The sequence below is a fragment of the Mobula birostris genome, chromosome 10, assembly GCF_030028105.1.
Source record: "Mobula birostris isolate sMobBir1 chromosome 10, sMobBir1.hap1, whole genome shotgun sequence".
NCBI classification, from domain to species: domain Eukaryota; kingdom Metazoa; phylum Chordata; class Chondrichthyes; order Myliobatiformes; family Myliobatidae; genus Mobula; species Mobula birostris.
Window position 1 is genome coordinate 12,066,803 of NC_092379.1, and position 16,359 is coordinate 12,083,161.

The following is a 16,359-nucleotide window of genomic DNA, read 5'->3' on the forward strand; positions in this document are numbered from 1 at the left end:
ACAACCTTCTGCAGCTTCTTTCGGTCCTGTGCAGTAGCCCCTCCATACCAGACAGTGATGCAGCCTGTCAGAATGCTCCCCACGGTACAACTATAGAAGTTTTTGAGTGTATTTGTTGACATGTCAAATCTCTTCAAACTGCTAGTAAAGTATAGCCGCTGTCTTGTCTTCTTTATGACTACATCGATATGTTGGGCCCAGGTTAGATCCTCAGAGAAGATACAAGAGCCTCAGGACACGCACCACCCAGTTCAAGAACAGTTATTACCCCTCAACCATCAGGGTCTTAAACCACCGGGGGATAACTTCACTCGCCCCACGCTGAACTGTTCCCACAACCTATGGACTCACTTTCAAGGTAAGGGGTAGAGTCAAGAGGTGCAGGGAGGGGAGGAAGAAACACAAGGTGAGAGGTGAAACCGGGAGGGTTAGGGGTGAAGTAAGGAGCTGGGAAGTTGATTGGTGATAGAGATACAGGGCTGGAGAAGGGGGAGTCTGATAGGAGAGAACAGAAGGCCATGGAAGAAAGAAAAAGGGGAGAGGAGCACCAGAGGGAGGTGATGGGCAGGCAACGAGATAAGGTGAGAGAGGGAAAAGGGGGGTGGGGAACGGTGAAGTGGGGGTACATTACCAGAAGTTGGAGAAATCGGTGTTCATGCCATCAGGTTGGAGGCTACCCAGACGGATTATAAGGTGTTGTTCCTCCAATCTGAGTGTGGCCTCATCGCAACAGCGGAGGAGGCCATGGGTGGACACACCGGAATGGGAATGGGAAGTGGAATTAAAGTGGGTGGCCATTGGGAGAGCCTATTTTTTCTGGTAGGTGCTCAGCAAAACAGTCTCCCAATCTACGTCGGGTCTCACGGTTACATTAGAGACCAGACACAGTACATGACCCCAACAGACTCACGGGTGAAGATCGAATAACCCACCAACCAGTATGACTTTGGACTGTGGGAGGAAACCAGAGCACCCAGAGGAAACCCACACGGTTTACAGGAAGGGCGGACAAAACTCTTCACCGACAGCGTCAGAAATGAACTCCGAGCTCCGACACCCCGACCTGAAATAGCATCTTGCTGCGTCAACTTGAGCTTGGTGGCACTTGCTTTCAGGCTTTTGTACCTTTAGGCCGAAGCGGGGGATGGGGGGAGAGAGTAAAGAGTGAAGGCCTGGGGAGGGTAGGATCTTTGGCTCTTCGGGCTGCGGGAAGTACAGACAGAGTCCATGCAGGGGGCTCTGGTTCTGGATGGGCTGAGTTCTGTCCACAACTCTCTGCAGATTCCTGCAGCCTTCTTGTAAGTTTATGTCAGGAGAATCAGGGGGAGCGGATATGCACAGATGGAGAGAGAATTCGTTACAGGGAAATAAGAGGGGGTACAGTTTGAGGCTGAAAAGAATACTTGCAGAGCTAGTATACACTTGATAGGTCGAGTGGACTCCCTATCTGAGGAACTTGGGAGTGTTTGTGCATGAATCACAAAAGGTTGGTTTGCAGGTGCAGCAGGCTATCAAGAAGGCAAATGGGACGTTGGCCTTCATTGCTAAAGGGATTGAATTCAAGAGCAGGGAGATTATGCTGCAACTGTACAGGGTTTTGGTGAGGCTGCACCTGGAGTACTGTGTGCAGTTCTGGTCTCCTCTCATGAGGAAGGATATACTGGCTTTGGAGGCGGTGCAGAGGAGGTTCACCAGGTTGATTCCAGAGATGAGAGGGTTAGACCATGAGGAGAGATTGAGTCACCTGGGACTGTACTCGCTGGAATTCAGAAGAATGAGCGAAGATCTTATAGAAACATATGAAATTATGAAAGAGGTAGATAAGGTACAGGCAGGAAAGTTGTTTCCACTGGTAGGTGAGGTTAGAACTAAGGGGCATAGCCTCAAGATTCAGGGGAGTAGATTTAGGATGGAGATGAGGAGGAAGTGCTTTTCCCAGAGAGTGGTGAATCTGTGGAATTCTCTGCCCAGTGAAGCAGTGGAAGCTACCTCAGTAAATATATTTAAGACAAGGTTGGATAGATTTTTGCATAGTAAGGGAATTAAGGGTTATGGGGAAAAGGCAGGTAGGTGGAGATGATTCCATGGCCAGATCAGCCGTGATCTTATTGAATGGTGGAGCAGGCTCGACGGGCCAGATGGCCGACTTCTGCTCCTATTCCTTATGTTCTTATATATTGAAGCCAGTAAGCAATAATTCCAAATTACGATGCTGTGTAAATCAAAGATTCAAAGTACATTTATGATCAAAGTATGTATGCAATATACAGCCCTGAGATTCATCTTCAACACAGACAGCCACGAAACCGAGAAAACCAGAAAACCCGTTCAAAGAGAAACATCAAACCCCCAACCCACAAAAAAACAAATTGTTCAAACGGCAACAAAAAAAGAGTGAAAAACACAGAATATTGAAAACCAAACCACAAATTGTCCAACCAGCTCAGGCATATTAAGTTCAGCTCAGTCGAGAACTGCGTCATTTGTTGATCGCTGTCTGCAGAGCTGTTCCAACACCCCCCCTCCCATCAAAATCGCGCCAAAATAGCAACAGGAAAAGGATTGACCAAAAACCAGAAACACATCATAACGTGAACTAAGGAGTCCAATCCACAAACCGCGTTGGTTAAACTTTGCCTGAGGCCCAGGACTCTGGCAGTATCAAGCAAGAGGGAGAGAGAGAGACTATTCAAAAGCAGACACCTTCCTCTGAGAGCAGTGGACGAGAGGGAGAGAGAGAGAGAGAGAAAAAGAGACCGTCACACGCAGACATCTTCCATTAGCAGTGGCTGATCGAAGGCGTTGGACACCTGCTTGCCTTCTACTTCCAAGTTCAAAGTAAATTATCATGATTATGAAGACACGCAGTCCTCTTTTATTGTCATTTAGTAATGCATGCATTAAGAAATGATACATTATTTCCTCCGGTGTGATATCACAAAACACAGCAGAAACCAAGACTGAAAAAACTGACAAAGCCACATAATTATAACATATAGTTACAAACAGTGCAACAATACCATAACTTGATGAAGAAGTCCGTGAGCCCAGTAAAGTTCAAAGTTTCTCAAGTGTCCCACATCTCACACAGAAGGAAGAAAAACTCTCCCTGCCATGCCTGACCACAATCCGACTCTGAGTCATCCAAAAACTTCGAGCTCTGGTCAGCTCTCCAACACCGAGTACTGGGCGCCATCTCTGTCCGAACGATTCGACCTCCTTCTCGGTCGCCAACAGCAGGCAAGGCCGGGGATTTATTATCAAAGCACATATATGTCACCAAATACCATCCCGAGATTCATTTTATTGTGGGCACATTCAATAAATTCAGAACAGAATCATAGCTATAGCAGAATCATTGAAAGGCAGCGCCAACCAGTAGGCAAATGACAAAACTGTACAAATACAACTTGGAAGGGATCTTGCATAGGACGGTGATCCAGTGCTTCAGTTGTCCTTGTCTGTCTTCCATGGTAGATTTCTAGGGTTTGAAGTGTTACACCAATCCTTTGGTCCACCTTAAGTCTGCCTTCACGCCAGAGCCAATCAAGAGGCAAAGAAACCTGCCGCTCCCATTCTGAAAACAGACAGAAACTCCCCAGTGGTTCAGCCTGTTCTGTAGGTCTCCCAGCGTTATGAATTTGCATTGTTACGCCCTCCAATCCATTTTCCCTCTACCTTAGACTGCAAGCTACCTGCTGAGTTGGAAGCAATGTGTACGTGATTCTTGGACAGAGAGGAGAAAAAAAACATCTGAAGTAAACTTGCTTAATCGGTGTTCAGCACTCTCTTCTGTGGGTAAAGGATCTGTGAAGTGAAACGAGTGAACTGTTTAACCAGTTCCTGCTTTCTGTTGGGTAAAGTACATTTTGGTTTCCAGAGCAGAACCATCAAATAATGTTCCGGTGCCTCTGAACTTCACAGGGGGTGGAGGGGATTAAAGTGCAAAGTAAATTTATATCAAAGTATGTATATGTCACCGTGTTGGCGCGTGGCCAGGTAGTTAAGGCTTTTGTCTAGTGATTTGAAGGTCGCTAGTTCGAGCCTTGGCTGAGGCAGTGTGTGTGTTCTTGAGCAAGGCACTTAACCACACATTGTTCTGCGACGACACTGGTGCCAAGCTGTATGGGCCCTAGTGCCCCTCCCTTGGACAACATCGGTGTCGTGGAGAGGGGAGACTTGCAGCATGGGCAACTGCCGGTCTTCCATACAACCTTGCCCAGGCCTGCGCCCTGGAAATCTTCCAAGGCGCAAATCTATGATGTCATGAGACTAACGGATGCCTAAAAAAATATGTATGTCACCATATACCAACCTGAGATTCATTTTCTTGTGGACATACTCCATAAATCAATAACAGAATCAATCGAAGACCACAACAACTAGACTTTCAACTAGTGTGCAAAAGACAACAAAGACAAAAGATACACAAAAAGAAGCAATCATAGTAAATGAATAGGTAATAAATATCGAGAACGTGAGATGAAAAGTCCTTGAAAGTGTGTTTGATGATGAAATTCAATAAAAATACATTACAAAAAAAAAGAAAGAAAGTGAGTCCCGTAAACATGAGGAATTCTGCAGATGCTGGAAATTCAAACAACACACATCAAAGTTGCCGGTGAACGCAGCAGGCCAGGCAGCATCTCTAGGAAGAGGTGCAGTCGATGTTTCAGGCCGAGACCCTTCGTCAGGACTAACTGAAAGAAGAGATAGTAAGAGATTTGAAAGTTGGTGGGGGAGGGGGAGATCCAAAATGATAGGAGAAGACAGGAGGGGGAGGGATGGAGCCAAGAGCTGGACAGATGATTGGCAAAAGGGATATGAGAGGATCATGGGACAGGAGGCCTAGGGAGAAAGACAAAGGGGGGGTGGAACCCAGAGGATGGGCAAGGGGTATATTCAGAGGGACAGAGGGAGAAAAGGAGAGAGAGAGAAAGAATGTGTGTATATAAATAAACAGCAGATGGGGTAGGAGGGGGAGGTGGGGCATTAACAGAAGTTTGAGAAGTCAATGTTCATGCCATCAGGTTGGAGGCTACCCAGACGAAATATAAGGTGTTTTTCCTCAAACCTGAGTGTGGCTTCATCTTTACAGTAGGGGAGGCCGTGGATAGACATATCAGAATGCGAATGGGACGTGGAATTAAAATGTGTGGCCACTGGGAGATCCTGCTTTCTCTGGTGGACAGAGCATAGGTGTTCAGCAAAGCGGTCTCCCAGTCTGCATCGGGTCTCGCCAATATATAGAAGGCCGCATCGGGAGCACCGGACGCAGTATATCACCCCAGCCAACCCACAGGTGAAGTGTCGCCTCACCTGGAAGGACTGTTTGGGGCCCTGAATGGTGGTAAGGGAGGAAGTGTAAGGGCATGTGTAGCACTTGTTCCGCTTACACGGATAAGTGCCAGGAGGGAGATCAGTGGGGAGGGATGGGGGGGACGAATGGACAAGGGAGTGGCATAGGGAGCGATCCCTGTGGAAAGCGGGGGGGGGGAGGGAAAGATGTGCTTAATGGTGGGATCCCATTGGAGGTGGCGGAAGTTACAGAGAATAATATGTTGGACCCGGAGGCTGGTGGGATGGTAGGTGAGGACCAGGGGAACCCTATTCCTAGTGGGGTGGCGGGAGGATGGAGTGAGAGCAGATGTACGTGAAATGGGGGAGATGCGTTTGTGAGCAGAGTTGATAGTGGAGGAAAGGAAGCCCCTTTCTTTAAAAAAGGAGGACATCTCCCTCGTCCTGGAATGAAAAGCCTCATCCTGAGAGCAGATGCGGCGGAGACGGAGGAATTGCGAGAAGGGGATGGCATTTTTGCAAGAGACAGGGTGAGAAGAGGAATAGTCCAGATAGCTGTGAGAGTCCGTAGGCTTATAGTAGACATCAGTAGACAAGCTGTCTCCAGAGATAGAGACAGAAAGATCTAGAAAGGGGAGGGAGGTGTCGGAAATGGACCAGGTAAACTTGAGGACAGGGTGAAAGCTGGAGGCAAAGTTAATGAAGTCAATGAGCTCAGCATGCGTGCAGGAAGCAGCGCCAATGCAGTCATCGATGTAGCGAAGGAAAAGTGGGGGACAGATACCAGTATAGGTTTGGAACATGGATTGTTCCACAAAGCCAACAAAAAGGCAGGCATAGCTAGGACCCATATGGGTGCCCATAGCTACACCTTTAGTTTGGAGGAAGTGGGAGGAGCCAAAGGAGAAATTATTAAGAGTAAGGACTAATTCCGCTAGACGGAGCGGAGTGGTGGTAGAGGGGAACTGATTAGGTCTGGAATCAAACAAGAAGCGGAGAGCTCTGAGACCTTCCTGGTGGAGGATGGAAGTGAAGGAGGGAAGTACAACGAGATCAAGGTGTTCTTGTACATCAGTCACTGAAAGCAAGGATGCAAGTACAGCAGGCAGTGAAAAAAGCTAATGGCACGCTGGCCTTCATAACAAGAGGAATTGAGTATAAGAGCAAAGAGGTCCTTCCGCAGCCGTGCAGGGCCCTGGTGAGACCACACCTGGAGTACTGTGTGCAGTTTTGTTCTCCAAATTTGAGGAAGGACATTCTTGCTATTGAGGGAGTGCAGCGTAGGTTCGCAAGGTTAATTCCCGGGATGGCGGGACTGTCAGATGTTGAAAGATTGGAGCGTCTGGGCTTGTATACTCTGGAATTTAGAAGGCTGAGAGGGGATCTGATTGAAACATATAAGATTATTAAGGGATTGGACACACTGCAGGCAGGAAGTATGTTCCCACTGATGGGTGAGTCCAGAACGAGAGGCCACAGTTTAAGAATAAGGGGTAGGCCATTTAGAACGGAGTTGAGGAAAAACTTTTTCACCCAGAGAGTGGTGGATATATGGAATGCTCTGCCCCAGAAGGCTGTGGAGGCCAAGTCTCTGGATGCTTTCAAGAAAGAGATGAATAGAGCTCTTAAAGATAGTGGAATCAAAGGTTATGGGGAGAAGGCAGGAACTGGATACTGATTGTGGATGATCAGCCATGATCACAGTGAATGGCGGTGCTGGCTCGAAGGGCCAAATGGCCTACTCCTGCACCTATTGTCTATTGTCTATTGTCTATTATCTATTATATAGGGACTGGACATCCATGGTGAAAATAAAGTGGTGGGGGCCAGGGAACTTAAAATCATCGAAAAATTTCAAAGCGTGAGAAGTGTCACGAACATAGGTGGGAAGGGATTGAACAAGGGGGGATAAAACCGCGTCGAGGTATGCAGAAATGAGTTCGGTGGGGCAGGAGCAAGCTGAGACAATGGGTGTACCTGGACAGGCAGGTTTGTGGATCTTGGGTAGGAGGGAGAAACGGGAAGTGTGGGGTGTGGGAACTACAAGGTTGGTGGCAGCAGATGGGAAATTATCTCTCCTTTTTCTCCCTCTGTCCCTCTGAATATACCCCTTGCCCATCCTCTGGGCTTACCCCCTCCCCCTTTCTTTCTCCCTGGGCCTCCCGTCCCATGATCCTCTCGTATCCCTTTTGCCAATCAGCTGTCCAGCTCTTGGCTCCATCCCTCCCCCTCCTGTCTTCTCCTATCATTTCGGGTCTCCCCCTCCCCCTCCCATTTTCAAATCTCTTACTAGCTCTTCTTTCAGTTAGTCCTGACGAAGGGTCTCGGCCCGAAACGTCGACTGTACCTCTTCCTAGAGATTGCTGCCTGGCCTGCTGCGTTCACCAGCAACTTTTATGAAAGTGAGTCCATGGGTTGTGAGAAAGTTTCAGTGTTGAGTAAACCCTGAAATTGAGTGAGGTTATCTCCTCTGGTTCAAGATCCTGATGGTTGAGAGGTAATAATGTTTCATGAACCTTGTGATGTGAGTCCTGAGGCTCTTTTACCTCCTTCCTGATGGCAGCCGTGAGAAGACAGCTTGCCCTGGGTGGTGGGGGTCCCTGACGATGGATGCTGCTTTCCAGCGACAACGCTACGTGTAGATGTGCTCAGTGGTTGGGAGACCTTTACCCATGATGAACTGGGCCGTAATCCACTACTTTTTGTAGGATTTTCCATTCAAGAGCATTGGTGTTCCCATACCAGGCTGTGATGTAGCCAGTCAATATCCTCTCCACCACACACCTATCGAAGTTTGTCAGAGTTTTAGATGTCGTGCCAAATCTTCACAAACTCCTAAGCAAGAGGAGTTTCTGCTGGGCTTAATTAGGGATTTCTACTCTTAATCAGCATCAAGTCACCCTTTCTGGGAAGAGGGTACGTGTGGTTGACCACGCCCCATAACCAGTGGCCTGTGTGTCATCTTCAGGGTGCTGTAACAGGGAAAGTCACAGGCAGAACATGGCCTGGAGTGAGTAGTGAGGAGTATAAATTGGCAAATTGGTTTATTATTGTCACGTGTACCAAGGTGCAGTGAAAAAGTTATCTTGCAACACACCCAGTCAGATCAATTTATAACAACAGTGCTTTGAGGTGGCAGAAGGTACAGCAGTTGAGAGAGTTGAGGTCTTCGTCGGTCAGGGTCAACTGTGGATGTTGCATCCCAGCTGTCTAGATACGCAAGCCCGGGCAGTACGATACGGAGAGCAAGCTGTTGTCCACGTAGCAAGTTTCCCCTCTCCATGCAACCGATGAACCCAAAGGAACGGCAGGGACCGATACAGTTTGGCATCAGCAGCATCGCAGGGGTTGCCAGTCAGCATTGAGCTCGACGTAGGACTGCCTCAGGGACTCCAGCTCCAGATTTTTCCCTCGGGGTTTACTCCCGAAGCCTTCCCGGTGAGTGGGTACAGCTGCAAGGCAATAGAGGTTGAACTGAATTGAATTTACTTTATTTCTTACATCCTTCACATACATGAGGAGTAAAAATCTTCACGTTAAGTCCCCGTCTAAATGTGCAATGTGCAATCATGATCATTTATAATAAATAGAACAGTCAATATAACATAGAAATACATTCAGATCGGTCTGATAGCCTGGTGGAAGAAGCTGTCCTGGAGCCTGTTGGTCCTGGTTTGAGATCAGAGTTGACGGAGGATGAGAGGTGACCCAACAGAGGTGTATAAAATGATGAGAGACATTGACCGTGTGGATAGTCAGAGGCTAACACAAGGGAGCTTGAAGTAGGTACAAGGGGGTATCAGAGGTAAGTTTTTCACACAGAGAGTGGTGGGTGCATGGAATGCACTGCCAGCGAAGGTGGTAGAGACGGATACAATAGGGTTTTTAAAGAGACTCTTAGATAGGTACATGGAGAAAAATAGAGGGCTATGCGACAGGGAAATTCTAGGCAGTTTCTAGAGTAGATTATGTGGGCCGAAGGGCCTGTAATGTGCTGTAGATGTCTATGTTCTATGTTCTGTGAAAGCCCCCCCCCAACTCCTCCCTCCCACACACAAGCAGCCCCAAGGCATCGGCTCTCCCCCCTCCCGCATTTAGTTCAGCAAAAAGCAATGAGGTAGATTATGAGGTCAAGAGTCCATCTTGGTGTACTGGGTCTTACATCAGCGGGATAGACGGTTGGCAACAAAGAGAGCAGCACGTTCCAGACTGTTGTCCACATACGATGGGTCGAGTGTTTTCTGAAACACCGAGGACTCTAGGTATTCTGCACGCTAATTCCCGCTGCTGCCTGTAAGGAGTTTATTTAAGGCATCCGTTAGTCTTGCAAGACTATGGATCAGGCCTGGGCAAGGTTGTATGGCAGACCAGCAGTTGCCCATGCTGCAAGTCTCCCCTCTCCACAACACCGATGTTGTCCAAGGGAAGGGCATTAGGGACCCATACAGCTTGGCACCAGTGTCGTCGCAGAGCAATGTGTGATTAAGTGCCTTGCTCAAGGACACAACACGCTGCCTCATCTGGGGCTCGAACTGATGACCTTCAGATCACTAGTCCAATGCCTTAACCACTTGGCCACGTGCCCACAAGGAGTTTATACCTTCTCCCAAAGACTATGGGGGTGCTCCAGCGTCCCCCCACATTCCAAAGATGTGCAGTGCGGTGCAAAAATCTCAAGCACATCTGTACATAGTCAGGATGCCTAAGACTTTTGCAACCTACTGCGCTTGTCAATGTGGAGGAGATAGCAAGTTTGTAAATCAGGCAGGAGTAAAAAGGATGTTGGGAATGACGAGGGTGAAGCTCCATGGGAGGGGTGTGGGACATGTGGCAGGGGCGGGGGCGGGGGCGGGGGGGGGGTGCAAGGTCGTTTGATTCCAAACGGGTTATTGATCATTACAGAATGTCTCTCTGGTGCTTCCCGCTCCCTTCCCCCTTTCCTGACCATGATTCCCCTCTCCCCACCCCCTTCCCACTCTCAGTCCACAATAGAGACCCGTATCAGTATCAGGTTTATCATCACTCACATATGTCATGAATTTTTGTTTTTTTTTCCCGCGGCAGCAGTACAGAGCAATATATAAAAATACCAGCTTAGACTGCAAAACTCTGAGGCACTCCAGCTATCTATCTGCGCTAAAGACCGTTGCGCAGTCTGTGTGGTTGGGGTTAGTGAGCTGCGGGCATGCTAAATTGGCACCCGATGTGGGCGCTGCCCCCCAGCACGATTTAACGCCAGTGGTGCGCCTCGCTGTCTGTTCCGCTGTGCGTGCGGCAGCCAAAACTAACCTTTAATATTGGCCTGGATACCGGACCTGTGCCCCTGAAACGATCAACACAATTCCCCAACGCAACCCCCCAACAGAAATATTTGGGTACGCCTTTCTTTTAGTCTGAATGTTTGGTTCTGACAAAGTAGAAACGATTCTGCGGTCAGCGCCTGGCACTCCACCCATCTTCATCTCGGTGGTTCAGCTAGCGTGGTGTGGTCCACGGTGTGTCAGCACTAATTCGCTTCATCACTGAGCACACAGGAAGTGATGATACTGCGCTCCACTTATAGAACAGTATAAAAGGGAAGTCTATTTCAGTGGAAGAGCAGAGACCGCCGGTGCCCGCACCTCTCTCGGGGATTTTTTTTTAAAAAGAAAGCTCTGCATTTATACAGCACCTTCCACAACCTCGAGATACTTCAGCGAGATCGTGCGGCCAAGCTGTTACATATTCGCGGTTCAGAAGCGGGCAAACTGGCAGACCGGCTTCCGCACACTCAAGTCAGCGCTGAGACCGTTAAGTAGTCAGCACTGGCGAAATTGTTTTGAGGATTTAAAAAAAATGTCATCTGTACCTTCTTTGCCCAGGAATGTGTGGCGTCCACCTGAACGAGGCAGAGAGTGGCTAGGACATCAGACCTGAAGGGTTAACGAGTTAGAGCTCTGCTCATGTGCAGAATTAAAACCCGTGCTGACCAGGTCATGAGACCATAAAATCATAAGGCATAGGAGCAGAATTAGGCCGTCTGGCCCATCGACTCTGCCCGCCATTCAATCTTTTTTTTCTGCTTTCCTGCTCAACCCCAGTTCCCGGCCTTCTCCCCGTAAACTGTGATGCCATGTCCAATCAAGAACCTATCAATTTCTGCCTTAAATGCCCCCAATGACCTGGCCTCTACAACTGCATGTGGCAACCACAAATTCACCACCCTTTGGTTAAAGAAATTTCTCCGCATCTCTGATTTGAAAGGGTGCCTTTCTATCCTGAGGGTGTGCCCTCTTGTCCTAGACTCCCCCACCATGGGAAACATCCTTTCCACATCTACTCTGTCTGGGCCTTTCAACATTCGAAAGGTTTCAATGAGATCCCCCCGCTCACCCTTCTGAATTCCAGCGAGTACAGACACAAAGCCATCAAACGTTCCTCGTATGATAACCCTTTCATTCCTGGAATCATCCTTGTGAACCTCCTCTGGACCCTCTCCAATGCCAGCACAACTTTTCTAAGACGAGGAGCCCAAAACTGTTCACAGTACTCGAGGTGAGGTCTCACCAGTGCCTTATAAAGCCTCAGTATCACATCCCTGCTCTTGTAATCTAGACCTCTTGAAACGAATGCGAACTTGGCATTTACCTTCGTCACCACCAGCTCGACCTGCCAGTTAACCTTCAGGGTGTTCTGCACAAGGACTCCCAAGACCCCTTGCATCTCAGATTTTTGAATTCTCTCCCCATAGAGCCATAGAACACTACAGCACAGAAACATGCCCTTCGGCCCATCTGCTCTGTGTGAACCATTACTCTGCATAGTCCCGCTGACCTACACCTATACAATCACCGAACCACTGGAAGAACGTAACTTTGCACTTCACTCTCTTGGCCAAAAGTCCGACTGGATTTCCATTGTCAGGAAACGCATATTGGTTTAGCATTGTCACACGTACAGAGATACACTGAAAATCATTTGCTCCTCATCCCACCCAGAGAGCTCATTCGAAGCATACAGTACTGTGCAAAAGTCTCGGGCACATCTAGGTAGCTCAGGTGCCTAGGACTTTTCCACAGTACAGTACTTGTCAACGTGGAGCGGCGAGAGAGTTTGTAAATGTGATGGGAGCGAAGGACTTTGGGAATGGCGAGGGTGTGCGACCGGTGGCAGAGAAGGAGTGTCAGGGGTGAAGTGGGGGGGGGGGTGCAGTAGGGAGGGTGGTGCAGGTACAGACACACCCAGCCCTGAGACACCAGGCAAGGTCATTTGATTCCAAACAATTGGTTTATTGATCATTACAGAATGTCTCTCTGGTGCTTCCCGCTCCCTTCCCCTTTTCCCCAACCGTGATTCCCCTCTCCCTGCCCCCTTCCCACTCTCAGTCCACAATAGAGACCCATATCAGAATCAGGTTTACCATCACTCATGAAACATGTCATGAAATTTGTTTTTTTTTTGTGGCAGCAGTACAGTACAATACATAAAATTACTACAGTACTGTGCAAAAGTTTTAGGCACCCAAACTACAGTATATACGTTTGTATATATATGTGTGCCTAAGATTTTTGCACAGTAACATAAATATATCAAGATATATAACCATATAACAATTACAGCACGGAATCAGGCCATCTCGGCCCTTCTAGTCCGTGCTGAACTCTTACTCTCTCCTATTCCCACCGACCTGCACTCAGCCCATAACCCTCCATTCCTTTCCTGTCCATATATCTATCCAATTTAACTTTAAACGACAACATCGAACCTGCCTCAACCACTTCTGCTGGAAGCTCATTCCACACAGCTACCACTCTCTGAGTAAAGAAGTTCCCCTCATGTTACCCCTAAACTTTTGTCCTCTAATTCTCAACCCATGCCCTCTTGTTTGAATCTTCCCCACTCTCAATGGAAAAAGTCTAACCACGTCAACTCTATCAATCTCCCTCATAATTTTAAACACCTCTATCAAGTCCCCTCTCAACCTTCTACGCTCGAAAGAATAAAGACCTAACTTGTTCAATCTTTCTCTGTAGCTTAGGAGATGAAACCCAGGCAACATTTTAGTAAACCTCCTCTGTACTCTCTCAATTTTATTGACATCTTTCCTATAATTCGGTGACCAAAACTGTACACAATACTCCAGATTTGGCCTTACCAATGCCTTATACAAATTCAACATTACATCCCAACTCCTATACTCAATGCTCTGATTAATGAAGGCCAGCAAACCAAAAGCTTTCTTCACCACCCTATCCACATGAGATTCCATCTTCAGGGAACTATGCACCATTATTCCGAGATCCCTCTGTTCTACTGCATTCTTCAATGCCCTACCACTTACCATGTATGTCCTATTTTGATTAGTTCTACCAAAATGTAGCACCTCACATTTTTCAGCATTAAACTCCATCTGCCGTCTTTCAGCCCATTCTTCTAACTGGCCTAATTCTCTCTGCAAGTTTTGAAAACCTACTTCGTTATCCACAACACCACCTATCTTAGTGTCATCTACATACTTACTAATCCAATTTACCACCCCATCATCTAGATCATTAATATATATTACAAACAACAAGATAGTTCAAAAGGAAAAAAAACAGAATGTCAACTAGAGCCTTACAATTACAGAGCAAGTGCAGTGGAGGTAAGTACAAAGTTCAGGGTGAGGTAGGACAAAAGTTTGTCCACAAGGGATCCATTCAGACGTGTTATTAAAGCTGTTCTTGAGCCTGATGGTTGGAGCCGTCAAGCTTTTTTCCCCCTGTACAGTGAAATATGTCATTTGCTTCGATGGCCAACGCAGTCCGAGGAGGGGCTGAGGACAAGCTGAGAGCACCCCGAAGTTTGCAGCATCAACATAGCATGCCCTACCCCGTACCCGTAGCTGTATACCTTCGGAACGTGGGAGGAAACCGGAGCATCTGGAGGAAATCTGGGCCGTCACAGGGAGAACATACGATCTCTTTACCGACAGTGGTGGAAACGGAACCGCTGCGCTAATATACCAGCCTCTTCCATGTGGCGGGAGGAAAAGATGGCGGCACGTCTGCGTGTGCGCAGCCCTCCGGTGAAAAATGATGTCGTATCTGTTAAATAGGGGCCGTGGACAATTCTGATTTGACGGAGAATGGACATGAGAGCACAGAGGAACATCTGGAGAAATTTCTGAAGCGCCCGTTCGCTGCTCTCGTTACTGCGTGGTCGGGAATCTTTCGGAGGGTAGGCCTCAAAATCCCCGGCCTTGCCTGCCTTTGGCGACCAAGAAGGAGGTCGAATCGTTCGGACAGAGATAGCGCTCAGTACTCGGTGTCGGACAGCTGATCAGAGCTCGAAGTTTTCGGATGACTCAGAGTCGGATTGTGGTCGGCATGGCAGGGAGAGTTTTTCTCCCTTCTCCCGTCTGCGTGAGATGTGGGACATTTGAGAAACTTTGAACTTTACTGTGCTCACGGACTTCTTCATCAAGTTATGGTATTGTTGCACTGTTGTAACTATATGTTATAATTATGTGGTTTTGTCAGTTTTTTCAGTCTTGGTCTGTCCTGTGTTTTGTGATATCACACTGGAGGAAATATTGTATCATTTCTCAATGCATGCATTACTAAATGACAATAAAAGAGGACTACGTGTCTTCATAATCATACTCATAGTCTTGGACACAACCCAGCACGTTACGGAAACAAGCCTCCCCTCCATAGACTCTATCTAGCCTCCTCACGGAGTCAGCTAAGCAACCAGCATAACCAAAGACACCCTGGGCATCCTCTCTTCTCCCTGCTCCCATCAGGCAGATGTAACAGCCTGAACCAGCAGTCTTACAGAAACCTCTGTCCTAAGCAACAGGCACAAAATGCTGGCGGACTTCAGCAGGTCGGGCAGCATGTGTGGAAATGAATAAAGAGTCGACGTTTCAGGCCAAGATGCTTCCTCAGGACTGAGAAGGAAGGGGGAAAGAGGCTGGAATAAAAAGTGGGGGGGGAGGAGGGGAAGGAGGTCAGCTGGAAGGTGAAAGGTGAAGCCATGTGGGTGGGAAAGGTCAAGGGCTGGAGAAGAAAGGATCTGATAGGAGAGGAGGGTGGACCGTGGGAGAAAGGGAAGGAGGAGGGGACCCAGGGGGAAGTAATATGCATGTGAGAAGAAGTAAAAGATCAGAGTGGGGAATAGAGGAAGTGGGGGAGGGGACATTTGTTCAGCGGAAGGAGAATTCAATATTCATGCCATCAGGTACGAGGCTACCCAGGCAGGGCCCCTCCACTCTGAGGGTGGCCTCATCTTGGCACAAGAGGAGACATCACAATGGGAATGGGAATTAAAATGTTTGAGGCGGGTTGTATCTTCTGGCTAATGAGAAGGGGACACAAGAGAATGTCTGGGGTGGTCCCTTCTGTTTCCTCCCAAAAATCAGCAAGTCAAATCCCGCAGGAAGTGTAGCGGCTTTCCTCCAAGAGGACCACGGCCTTCTCACGGTTTGGAGGCTTTAGCTCTGGGTAGGGTCACCCATGCCAAACAGGTCAAAGAGTAGAGGTCAGACTAAGAGTGGTCCACCAGTCCTCCAGGTTCGGGGGTTCAGCTCAGGGCTAACAACCCTGACTGGTCAAAGTTGTTACGGAAACAGCAATGAAGAACCCTTCTGCATCTGAGTGCGACGGTATTCCTGAGTCTCCACCCGGGATGGGGATGACTGACAGTGAAAACCGAGTGGAAGCTACTGACACGATGAAGGAAGCCCTGAACACCACCAGAGATGGAGGACCTTCATTGCTGCCCTAAACGCCGGTGGCGTAACAAACAGATGTTGTAGCTCCATTGTCAGATATGATTGACTTTGCCCAGCCATTCACCGTTCTGGAGACTTGGTCACTGAGTCAGAACTTCTCATTCAAAGCAGTAATTTTTTTCAAACACTGCTCCCTAGCGGCCGAACAGAAGAGGTACAGTTGACGTTTCGGACCAGGACCCTTCGTCCTTCGCCCTGTACCTCTTCCTATAGATGCTGCCTGGCCTGCTGCGTTCACCAGCAATTTTTTGTGTGCGTTGCCTGGTTTAATTAGACTGATTTTTGACCTACGGAATCTTATCTCA